We start from the raw sequence: 13,747 nt of genomic DNA on the forward strand, positions 1-13,747 counted from the left end.
TCATACCTATACGATTGATTGAACATTTGACAGATATTCAGTACAAAACTCAACCGCTTCTTCAATAACATATCGTTCGGTAATACAACCCTCCGGTCGACTTCGGTTTTTCACGTACCATTTTAATATTTTCATATAACGTTGAGCAGGGTACATCCATCTCATATAAGCTGGTCCGCACAATTGTGTCTCTTTCACAAGATGAACGACTATATGAACCATTATGCCAAAAAATAAGGGAGGAAAATACATTTCAAGATCACATAAAGTAACAACTATCTCTTTATGCAATGTTGATAAGATCGCAGGATCGATCACCTTAGTGAAAATTGACTTGAAGAAGAAACACAGTTTAGTTATTGCGCTTCTTACTTTTTCTGGCAGAATAGAATGTATACCTATTGGTAGAAAATGTTCCATTATAACATGGCAATCACGCGTCTTTAAACTCTTTAACTTGAGGTCTTTCATTGACACAAGTCTTCTAATATCTGATGAGTAGCCTTCTGGAACTTTAACTTCACGGAGGAACTTACACAATATTTTCTTCTCCTTTCTAGATAGAGTGTAAACAGCAGGTGGCAGATATGTTCGTCTTCCTTTCGTCACGGGTCCCAATTCAGTTCTCATTTCCATGTTTACCATGCCCTTCCTTATGTTAAGGTCATCCTTAGACTTTCCTTGTATATTGAGTAACGTACCAATAACACTGTAAAATACATTTTTTTCAATATGCATAACATCGAGGAAATGTCTTACGTACAACGACTTTCAATATGGAAGTTCAAAAAAAATTGACCTCTTCTTCCACCCACTCTTGAATAGTGTATGTGCAAAAGGCTTGCCAAAGTGAGTACTCACATCTTTCACCTTTTCAAAAACTTGATCACCTGTCAATATAGGTGGAGCTCTACGTTGTTCGGTGTCTCCATTGAATGCTTTTCTCCACCCACGGTAGTGATGATTAGAATTTAAGAATCTACAATGACTGAGAAAGACATTCTTCTGACAAAGATTCAATCGTGTCGTATCAGTTCCATCTTCACAAATAGGACACGCTTTTTGACCTTTATTGTTGTACCCTGATAGATTTCCGTATGCTGGAAAATCATTAATTGTTCCAAATAACATCGCCCTCAAGTTGAAACTTTCTTTCCTATACCCATCATAAACCTCCACACCATTCTCCCACAAAAACTTTAAATCTTCGATTAAGGGTGCCAAGTATACGTCTATGTCATTCCCTGGTTGTTTAGGCCCAGAAATTAACATAGATAACATCATGTACTTACGCTTCATACATAGCCACTAAGGTAGGTTATAAATCATAAGAATCACAGGCCAGGTGCTATGTGAGATACTTTGAATACCATGCGGGTTCATTCCATCAGTAGACAATGACAAGTGGAGGTTTCTTGCTTCTTTTCCAAATTCAGGATAATCATTATCAACTTTCATCCACTGTGGTGAGTTTGCCTGATGTCGCAACTTTCCATCAATAACTCTTTCATCTGCATGCCAAGTCAAGTGTCTTGAATCGGTTTCACTATGATACATGCGTCTAAATCTCGGAATTATAGGAAAATACCATAAGACTTTTGTCGGAGACAACTTTTTCTTATATCGAGGGGCACCGCATTTAGGACACTCATTCAATGCTGCATACTCGTTTCGAAACAAAACGCAATCTTTTGGACAAACATGTATCTTATCATAGCTCATGTCAATAGAGGACAACATCTTTTTGGCCTCATATATTTGATTGGGAAGAACAATATCCTCTGGTAGCATATCTTTCATAAGGGCTAATAACTCTGTGAAACTTTTATCCGACCATCCATTACCCGCCTTTAAGTTGTACAACTTTAACACCGCATACAATCTTGTGAATTTTGTACAACCATCATACAACGGTTTCTCTACATCGCTTACCAACCTCTCGAACATTTGGGACAATCCTCAAGATCTTCTTTTAGTGCTTCTGCAATCTCTTCGACTAGATCATACGTCGTATTATACCTCGATTCAACATTCCCGTTACTTTTCTCACCATGCAAATTCCAACATGTATAACTTTTATCAATTCCAAACCGTAGTAAATGCGATTCCAACTGATCCGCATCAACCTGACCCCCATAACAACAACCCAAGCAAGGACACGTCATTTGACTCGAGTCTTCGGCGTGCGCAACCGCAAACTTAACGAACTCCAATACCCTTTTCTCGTACTCTTTCGACAATCGATTTGAATGCGTCCATGTCTTATCCATATCTTAGTTAAGCTAAACAAAAATAACTAATTAAGGCACAACTAATTAAAGTGGAAACGATCCATCATAGCAGTTCATTCAAAACACATAGCCGTAATCAAATGGGAGAGGGAGAGTTTTGGTATATCCAACTTTTTGGAACTAATCAACACATATTTGATTGATAATAACAGAGAGTCATTTAGCTTCCTTTTGTAGGCCACATTCACTGACATTCTGAAGCTACTTGGTAAGTTTTCTATTCTCTTTTAACTTCCTTTTTCCACAATATTAATATTTATATCTTTTTCAGTTAAAACTATGAAATAGTGCCACATTTATACCTTTAAGATCATAAATCTTTTATGTGTGTTTTTAGTTTTTGCATTTTCTAGTGTCTGCTTATCCTTGCACCTGAAGGGGCATAGTTTACAGTAGCTCTTTCCCTTAACAATCTAGGATATTCAGTTTTAGGCTGAATCACACTTTTAGTTTCTTTGATATCATTAGTATGCAATATGCAATTTTGTATGTAATTTTGGTCCTTGGTACTTATTAAACTCTTGAATTTTTGAATTTGGTCTCCTCTATTGGATCTACAATATTCAAAATGACATTTTTTCACCCAAACATTTAAAAGTTTATGATGAATTTGTGATGTTAAATAGTTATAACAGGTGGGACAATTTAGGATTTTTTTATTTTATGTGAAAACTTTTTGTGGATAAACGGGGTTAGGTCTAGCTTGAGACTAGTCTCCCACAATAAGACGAATCAGCTTTGAATCTAAGTTAGAAGGGATGTCTCATTTAGTGTTACTGTTGGGCTGTGCCACAAACCTTTCGCGGATGCGAAAAAAGTATTGTTAAATAAGCTTTGAGAAGAAAACTAACAAAATTGCTTATTATTTTCCAGCTAAACAATTTGATGTGGATCTCAACCCTAAAAAGGCAGCTATCAAGCTCATGATTCAGGAGGAGCTGACAAAACTAGCTGAAGAAGCAGATGATGAAGACGAGGACGAAGAAGAGGATACCGAGAAAGACGAAGGCCGGTCTACCGGCCAGGAGTCCTAAGTCTGACTGTGGATTAGACATTACAACTTGGTGGTTAGGTATTTAGCAAGGCATACTGTAATTCTCATGTACACTTTAAGTTGTGTAGAATTAGTTGTATCTTATTCTTAATTCTTAACATCCTTTCAAATCTTAAGATATCAAACATGTATTTGTCATAATTTAGTGCAGCCTTTTGTTTGGCTGCCAGCATGTAGTTTATTGTATACACCAACAGAGAGTCATTTAGCACAGACTCTCTCAAACTCGTCTCTCGCATGTCTCACGGACTTTCGTTCTATTTCGTCCCTCTCTCAATCTCTCCCGTTTTCTCGACATGGAAGAAGGATAAAAGCATCAAAACACCCAACAATCAGAGATTTAAACCAACAAGAGCAAGAATCAAATCCTAATCCCTACAATGAACCCTAAAACCATATTTTAATGCTAGAGATGAAAGAACTCAAATTTGAACTTACCTATTGAGAATGAGAAATAAACTCACTCAATGCCTCTGAATAGTGCAAGAAACCCTTTTGATTCTTCCTCTTGAGCTTCAAAACAGTGAAAATGATAGAAACATGGCGACTGGAACATCTTCGTCGGAGATAGCGTTTGCAGAAAAAATGAAGAAATTCTACAAGTCTTTAACCGAGCTTGAACAATCGAACAGAATCGTACACAATCAAAATACCTTAACGCATTTTGTGATGGAACAGAACTATCAAACAGAATCGGAGACAATCGAACAGAACAATCGAACCAAAATCAAATGAATCAGATTTTGTGATGGAAATGCAGGAAGAAATCGAAGAGAATCGGAGATGAATTTGGGGATTAGGTTTAGGGGTAAAAACATTCTGAGACTCATTAACGCGTTTTGTTAGTTTTGTTTTAAAATTAAATTTTAATTTTAATCAGGCTATGCCAGCGCTTTTAAAAGCGCTTTCTTAGGTACCCTATACCAGCGCTTTCTTGCCAAAAAGCGCTTTCGTAGCTCTCCCCTATAGCAGCGCTTTTAAAAGTGCTTTCATATTCTCCCCTATAGCAGCGCTTTTATAAAAGCGCTTTCTTAAGGTAGCCTTATACAACGCTTTTCAAAAGCGCTTTCGCAGGATCCCCTATATCAGCGCTTTTTTCCCTTGTTTTTTGGTTTTGTTTTTAGTGAAACCTATAGCAACGCTTTTACCTTAAAGCGCTTTCATAGATGTGCTGCTAACAGCCAAATTTGGCGTAGTGGTTGGTCGAGCTTTGAAGTATCGAAAGCTCACGCCATATTTTGTTGGTCCATACCAGGTTATGCAGAGGATGGAGGAGGTTGTCTATCAGATTGCTTTGCCATCGCTGCTTGCTAATCTCATGATGTGTTTCATGTGTCTCAGTTGAGGAGATACATTAAAAATTTGTATCATATGATCCAAGTGGATGATGTACAAGTGAGAGAGCACCTGAGTGTTGAGGAATTACTTGTGCGAATAGATTATCAGGAAGTGAAGCAGTGAAGGTTGAGAAAAACACAAGAAATGAGAGGTTTGAATTGGGTTTTCTAAAAAAACATTTCTTTCTAGAAAAACTATTCACCACAATCAATGAGATAAATAAGAAATGAAAGAGTATGGACATGTTCAATTTATACAAGTTCACCTTAGAAAAAGTTAATCTTGTCCACTCGCCAAGGTGATTTCTCCTTAGAAAAGGACTTAATCCACTAATCTTGAAAGATTACAAACAACCTCTAAAAGTCTAGAAAGACATCTTAACCCTCTCAAGTATATAGACTAACAACCTAGTCACTTAAGGAATTCAAATATCAACAGAATTACAATAGAAAATGTTTACAAATAGTGCTTCTAAATAAGAAAAAGAAAACAACACTTAAGAACAAGTGATAACAAAACTAATGAATAACAACTCTTGTGTTCTAGAGATTCTTAGAAATAGATTTCTCACAAAGGATTATTTAAAATAATCTCTCTTAGATTTTCTTTTTCTTTCTCTTTTCTTTTCACGTTGAAGATATGTATGCTGAGTTTGAAATATATTTGAATAGCTTGAGCAGCTTTAATGTATTCACAATAAATTGGCAGTATTCTTCAATGGAGAGTGTCTCATATATATAGTCCCAAGAAAAGACCATTAAGAAAGACAAGATGTTGCTTTCCTTTCCATCTGATGTAACGACTCTAAAAAGATCATGGGGGACAAAGAGCACACCAAAATCGGTTTGTATATACGTCCTTGCAGTAGTGGAGAAGATAGTGTACTATTGCACAATTAAGCTTCTAGCGCAAGTTTCTGATCGTTCTTTTTTGAAATGTACTTCTGATCTGAAGTAGAGAGAGTATGGGAGAGATAAAGTAACGTAGACGTCCCAATAGAATTAAGTCTTCAGATTCAGAATGAATTCTTCAGAGTTGAACGCAACAGCTTATTTGAATGACGCATCTTAATTTCTGAGCTGGAAGAAAAAGCTTATCTGAGCTTGAAATCTTGACTTCTGATTTGGAAGAGTAGCTTATCTTAGAAACACTTTGAAAATCTTTTTCTGATGTATCATTCAACATTCTTCAAAACAGTTGATATCACTTCAGAATTGGATGAACAGTTCTTCTATTGTGTGCCAGCGTTGATTCTGATGATCTTTTAGACATCAATCCATAAACAATCAAAATAGTGAATTTGCACACACTCAAGAAACTATTAGAGTACAAAATTGTTGCATATAAAATATATGTATTGTTATCATCAAAACTAAAGACTAAATGCATAACCAAATCGTTTTCTAATAAGCAGTTGTGTGGTAAAGAGATTACCTTGGTGAAGGTAGTTTGGAGAGAATCACTTGATGGAAGCGTGACCTGGGAGTTAGTCATATCGAACTCTACTTCTTTTAAGTAATTTTCAAGGGCGAAAATTCTCTAAGGGAGAGAGTGGTAACACCCCAAATTCGATTAATTGATTTAATTGAATTGTTTGTGTATTTATTTAATTAGTATGTGTTTTAATTTAAATAAATTATGTGTTTATGTGTGTTGTTGGTGTGAAATGGTGTTGGTGGGGTGTGGTGAGAATATGAGTGTCTAGTAGAATAATTAAAAATAACTAAAATATTAGTATTTTTAATTAATTAAAATAGTATAAGAAATTGTATTTAATTTTAAAAATAAACATAGAAATTGGTGACTTTGTGATAGAAATCATTTAATAATTAATTTAAAAGAAAATAAGAGTTAGTAGAGAAATAAGGGGCAATCAGGAAAATGTAGAAAAAATTAAGGGTAGAACGCGAATAACCTAAATGGGAGAATTATGTTGTATTATAAATAGAGAAGTGTGAGAAATGAGAGAAGTTTATAGTATGTGCATAATAGAAGTTGGAGAAAAAGTGGAAAAGAGGCAAAAACTCTGGGAGAGCTCTTGGAAGGGAAAAACACCATAGTCAAGCTATTACTTTAATATGGGTGTTAAACTTCTTGAATGGTAGAGATAGATCCTCACAATCCTCAAGGTTTTTCCCTAAAGTCACCAATGCTGATGATTATGTATGTTCTTGATGAAGTATGGATAAATTGATTGTGATCAATGTACTTAATATGAAAATTGCATAATGATTTAATATTGAATCTCTATGTCTCTATGGGTGCAAGAGTTAATTGATTTGTTGTTCATATTTATGGCGCTATGATGATGAACAAAATATCAGGTTTAATGATGATTTAATGTTAAGGTGTTAATTACATGAAATTGATATGTTATATACCTTTCTATGATTACTGATGTTGTAAGACTGGTATAGAAAGGTGGGGTAAATTAAAATAGGTTAAAGGATGGTTTGGAAGGGATAGAGGTTGGAGAAGACAGGTCCGTACATAGAATTTCTAGAAAAAAAATCACAGGCCAATATATTAGCTACAGTGAAAAATCTATTGGTTCACTTTGAAAGACTGAAATTTGTATTGAACCAATCAATTAGCTACAATGAACAATCTATTGGTTCACTTTGAAAAACTAAAAATTGTATTGAACCAATCTATTTTTTTTAATAAGTGGAAACCTCTAACTAATCTCTTATCTATAAGGCTACTTTCGTGGAAGAATAATTATGTCTTCTTGGGAGGGAGAGTGATCCTCCTTAACTCTATTCTTAATTTCATTCCTATTTTTTTCTTATCTTTTTTAAAGATGCCTTTCAAGGTTTGGAAGAAGATAGTGAAAATCTAGAGGAAGTTTCTTTGGGGGGAAGTGAAAGGGGAGTCTAAGATTTCCTGCCTCAAATGGGTTATTGTTTGTAAACCTAAGAAGTTAGGGGGCGTCGGTGGTTGTGACCTTTGGTTGGTCAACTTGGCCCTCTTGGGTAATTGGAGGAGGCATCTGCTCTTGGGGGCTTTTGGCGTTTGGCACAATATTGTCACGGCCAGATATGGTGTAGCCCCTACAACTTCTAACATGGGCGGGAGAGTTGGTTGTCTTTCATTGGCCTCAGCTTGGTGGAGATGGATGTCCCTTCTTGAAAGCTGTTGACACTACTGACTAATTTAGGAATGGTCTCTCCTTGAAAGTTAGTTATGGTCTCCTTACTTCCTTTTGGGAGGATATTTAGGTTAGAGAGTCTTCCCTTCGTCTTAGATTCCCTATACTTTTTTCGATCTTTGACCAAATTTTTAAATCTCTTGGGGAGGTTGGTAGATGGGAGGGGAAGAGTTGGATCCGGGACCTCAAGTGAAGGAGACATTTTCTCTTTGATTATGAGTTAGCCCTTTTTAGTGATCTCCAATATGTGATTAGAGGCTTCATCCTTTCTATTGAGAGTGATGTCTGGAGGTGGCGTGGGTGGAGTGGCGAGGTTTATATTTTGTCTTCTGCCTACTCTGATCTTCTGGCTCGAGTGTTTCTCCCAAGTCGTCAGGTCTCTATCATAGAGTTAGTTCTTCTGGCTATTTGGCATAGTTGGGTCCCTTCTAAAGTTATAATTTTCTATTGGCAATTTCTTCAGGATCGTATCCCAAACATAAATTACTTACTTTAGAGGGGTGTCCCTCTGACCTTAGGGACTATTTCATGTCCCTTCTACTTGTTGCATATTGAGTTGTCCTCCCATCTCTTTGTGACCTGAGAGGTTGCATTCTCTGTTTGGTATAAGATTTTTAGGAGGTTGGGGTCGTGTGTTGGTTTTTCTAGAGATACCTTGACCCTTTTCAAGATGTTTATCCCTTCGACAGGAGACTGTAGGACTAGAGAGAGGTTGAGGACAATTTGACATGCCATGGTTTGGTCGATTTGAAAAACTCTAAATGATATAGTTTTTTTGGGATCTTCGGTGACATCAAAAGATGTGGAAGACATGAGCATCTTTCTCGGCCTAGCTAAAGAACCATATCTTGTTTCTTAATCAATAGAGGGGTGAGTGGTTTCGACCTCCATCTGATGCTGGTCTTTTCTGTGTGTTTCCGTTGTTTTGTTTGTAGTTTTGATTTAGATCCTCTTTTTCTGGTGGTTAGGGTTGAAGTTATTTTAGCTGGTAGTTGTTTATAACCACTAGTATATATAGTCTTGTTTGGGGGTCAATTTTGGCATCATGAGGTTCCAGCCCCCTCCCAATCGCAGTTGCAGGGGATCGAACCGTGATCCTTCCTACCAAGTTCATCGCCAATCAACACTGAACCAACTAACGATAAGTTGAATGTTGTTTTTATGTGAGTGTAGGTATTAAGATTGGAGTCAGAACAGGTTAAAGAACTCAAAAGACACTTATAGAAGCATTTACAAATCACTCACTAAAAAAATATTTATAAAAGTACTTTATTGTATATATATATATATATATATATATATATATATATATATATATATATATATGGGTGGCTCGCCCCGCTCCGCCATATGCCCGCCAAAAAAAGAGCAGAGTGAACATGTCCATAAATTTAAAATTGACATTGTCATACCCCAAAATTTGCCCACCACATTTTCATATTGAAGCTCATTTGAATATCAAAGTCTCAATACTTGACTGAATATACACTCTCCTAAACAACAGCCCTCCAACTAGGGTTTTGCCTTTCTCAAAGAAAAGACAGGTTCTGATACCTCCAATGGACTCCATGGCCTCTCATATGATTCAAATAATCCTCATGCCAAGTTTCAGGCTTCAATTCACAAGATTGTTCAGTCAATTGCTCAAAAAGTCAATAGTCGACTAGTTTGACCTAAAAGTCAACTGTAGTCAAAGTACAGTCAAAATTCCTGATTTTTTTGTCAACATCCTTATTTCGAAGTATCATTCATCATTTGATCAAGGATTGATCATGATTCATCAAGAAAAGCTCCAAAATCATCAAAAACCTAAGTTTCTAAATTAGGGTTTTTAAGGAGAAAGTCAATCCAACTTTGACCAGCCATATTTTTCACATGGAACATCAGAAATTTCCCAACCAAAGTCTATCTTGAAGGAAATTGAATTCTCTACAAGTTCGTCTCTCACAAGCCAGGACTAAAAATGCATCATTTAAGAGATATGAGCCAAAACATTACAGGTCCTTCTAGAAACTCGCAAAATAGCAGTTTTTGTCAAAGCCCATATCATCAAGATAAAATCTTCAGATGGGAAAAAGCTTCCAAAGTGGCTTTTAGAAGACATCCTGGGCTTTCCAAAAAGTACAAGATCATCTCCATGTGATAAAAATTAAGGGAAATACGACTTGTACAATTTGGTCAATTTTCAAGAAATGCATGAAAGTCAACATAGGAAAAAGTTGCATTTTTTGACTCATGGGCCCATTATTAGGACTCTAAACATGCTCATGACCTTTTATAGGGCTTCTAAATTCCTTCATATTTCCTCATGGTTTTATTTCTTATTTTACTAATTTATTTTTGATTTTTTATTCATAAGAAATTTAAAGATAAATTAGATAAATTATGAAATAAATTCTCTATAACATATGGGCTTGGATTTAAGTAACATTGGCTATCCAAAAGGGTGCAAATTGTGTGAGGTTTATTTTCAAGCAAAATCTAGACTAAAATGTCAATTTGGTATCTTGGTTCCAAATCAAATCTTCATGATTAAAATTACAAAGATTAGAACCATGATTTTTGACCTAAGTTAATGCTCTATATATACACAAGAATTCTCAAGCCCTAGAGGAGGATCTTGGCAGCTTCAGAACCCCTATCCGAGTCTCAAAAAGAACGTGAAAACAAGGGATGCAGTAGAGGAGTTTGGAGATCGTTTCAAACCCCTATAAGGATTAAGCAAGCTTTCTCAGTGATCTTCGAGTCGAATTCGATCCACGCAAGCGGCCAAGACATCCAGTACCATCCTCAGAGCACTCACGGTTAAGGGATTTGCCATAGTTAGGGTTCTTATTCCTCAAATGAGGGTTTTTAATTAGAGACAATTTCAGACTAAATTAACGGCCCCATTGGACTCGGGAGGTCACGTGTGTTCTATCTGGGTTATTTGTTCGTGTTTGTCAATGATAATTTGCATGTTCAATGGAGAAAAACCTATGGCTACGCAAAGGCACCGTAGGTAAAGGGGTTTCCTTCATTTGCAGAGAAACAAATGAAGGAGATGCGCGTGTGGAAGTGGAGGCAAACTGGCAATCAACGAAACCTGGGTTCGATACCCAGTGTCTCTTCTTATTTTTGGTCAATCTTTTTCTTATGTATACTCATGGATTCGGTGCTTTGCGCCCACACCAGATTCCGGTGGATCTTCGCTCATCACCATCAGATCTTGCAAATATTGGATCCAACGCATGCAAACTGACAGGCACACCATGGACGTCCAGAAGCCAACCACACTGAATCCAAGCTGAGATTTTCTAATTTTTTTACTTTTAATTATATAACCTATTTTTCTTATTTATTTATATTGTTTATCTATTTGTTTTTTTAAATACTCTTTTAAATATTCTTTTAAAAAAAAAATTTCTAATAGAAAACATTAAAAACAATTTATTTAATATTAATTATTGATAATAATTTCTATTTAATCTAAATGACTAAATGTTTAAATTAGTTTAATTGTTTAATTATTGAATTAATTATCAATATTTTTTTTAATTGATTAAAAAACATATTAGGGTTAGGTAATTTAATCAAAATTTTATTTTTTGTCGATTTAATTAATTAAGTTGAAAACCAATAAATAATTAATTTGGTTTTTTTATTTATTCTATTAACCATAGTTAACTTGTGCCCGAATCAGGGTTTACGAGGTTTGTCATCAGATCATCCATACACTAAAAAAATTTCCTTTTCTTTGTGCAATTTTTCAGGGTTACTTCAAGATTCTCCGACTATGCGTCATGCCAATCGAAAAGCTAAGTTCTAATTCTTTTCTCGTTTAAATATCATTTTAATTTTTATTTTTGCCTTTTGCCCAAAATACGGTTTACTTTAAATAGTCAATGAACTACTCCTACACTCACCCTTCTGTTTATTCTTCCTTTGCCAATTTTCAGGGTTAACCAACCGGTCAAAGCTCAACCTTCGGTAACCCTAAAACTCGTTCTTTTTTATTTCTTCTTTAATTATTACTTGTGTTAAACCTATTGCTCTGTTGGGGTTTATTTTTTGCCTTTTTCCCCCTTTCCCCGCAGGTGTTTATTGTAATAGCGTAGGGCTTTTATTTTTCTGCCTTTAATTTATGCTATTATAACTGCGTGGTTAGTAATTCTAGGGAGTGCAACCTCGAATTGAATTTAGAATAACTAATTTACAAGATAATTATTTGAATTGAATCACGTGATGGTGCACCCACACACCTTTTATGGTAATCCCTTTTGTTGCCTGTTGCCTTGTTGCCTTTTCAGTGCAGAATAGTCAAGTCCCTCGGATACGAGGACGCCTAAGCAAATGTTGCCCTCAGTTCATTCTCATCACAAAAGATCATAAGTCCACATGATGCTGCCTTCGGTTCGGTTATATGATCTTGTCCCTCGAGGTTGCCTATGATGATGTGATAGTCCCTTTCGATTATTGCTGAGGTGTCCTCTTGGTTTCCTAATAATGATGACTATTCTGATCCTTCCCTTAGACTACCTGCCCCCTATGGCAAGGACAGTCTTATGGAGAACGATAACTACGACAACCCTTCAACCTCCAAATAAAAGGACTTCCTACCCTCCTAGGGTATGGATAGCCATGAAAGGCTAAAAGAACCTTTTTAATAGGGGTAATTATCTCCTAAATGCTTGCTCCGGCTTAAATCTTTTTCTTACTCTTTTATCAAAAACTTTCAAAAAGGCTACGCTTATTTACAAGCTAAAGTCCTTATTCAAATCTTTTTCTTTATTCACTGCAAACCTTTTCAAACATTTCAAAGTGAGCTAAGCAATTAAGAGCCCATGGAAAACCATGGATGCAAAGGGTGTCTTACACCTTCCCTTTGTATAAATTACCCCTCGAACTCAAAATTTCTTTTAAAGGTTTTTTTTGTTCTTTTAGCCTTTCTTTAATTTGGATAAAATAAAAGTCGGTGGCGACTCTTACTTACCGCGACATTTCAAAAAAGTCAGCTCACCGTATTACAGAACTGGCGACTCTGCTGGGGATGCTTACGAATAAAAGAGGGGTTACCTTAAAGTTTAGGATCACTTAAATGTTTTCAATTGTTTGTTTTGATTGCTTTATTTTAAAGGTTGCTTGGGAATTAAATGAAGGACGAATCCTATACCCGGATTCAAGTACACTTAAGATAGGAGTGGCATAGTCATGGCAACCTCTTTCACATATGTGGGAGATGAGTCAATATGAAGTTCACACTTAAGTTAGGACTCCATAGATATATACACACCTTGCTCAAATAAGGGAGGTCTATGTATATACCTTTGGGTGCGCCGGAGCTTAAGGACCTTTAGTTACCCTTTAACCCATCTTGGCCTTTAGGACGTAGTGGGGGGCTACTTTTGACAAATGTTGAGGGTCTAGTCACTACCTGATACTACAACTCAGATAGGTTCTTTCTTAAAGTATCATTGCATGATGCGAATGCATCATGTCCGAGGGTGCTTTAGAGGGGCTGACAATTCTGAGTAACTGGTAGAACCCTGTTGCTGAAATCTCTTTATCCATAGAAGTACCTTTGGGGAAGGGTAGTTACCTAGTTAAACTCCATGCAAGCCTTTAAACCTAAGGACATTTGTGTGACTTGCTTGTGTGTGCTACTAACCCTTCTATTTCCTTGCAGGATTTGCTTGTAGGACATTTCGTCCTTATTACCTTATGTTTTACCTATTGTATTGCATTCGCATGACATCATGACATCATGACATCATAACATCACATGTTAACTAACCCTTTCAAGGATCTTAGGAATTTAGGGCGCCCAATTTCAGGTGCTAATTATCAAGGACTGAATTCCTATCAAGGGGCAAGAGGATTTACTTTCCTCTGGCCACTTGTCTTCCAATTCCGAGACTCAATACCTATCAAGGG

This window comes from Vicia villosa, unplaced genomic scaffold (assembly GCF_029867415.1).
Source record: "Vicia villosa cultivar HV-30 ecotype Madison, WI unplaced genomic scaffold, Vvil1.0 ctg.000165F_1_1_3, whole genome shotgun sequence".
Lineage (NCBI taxonomy): Eukaryota > Viridiplantae > Streptophyta > Magnoliopsida > Fabales > Fabaceae > Vicia > Vicia villosa.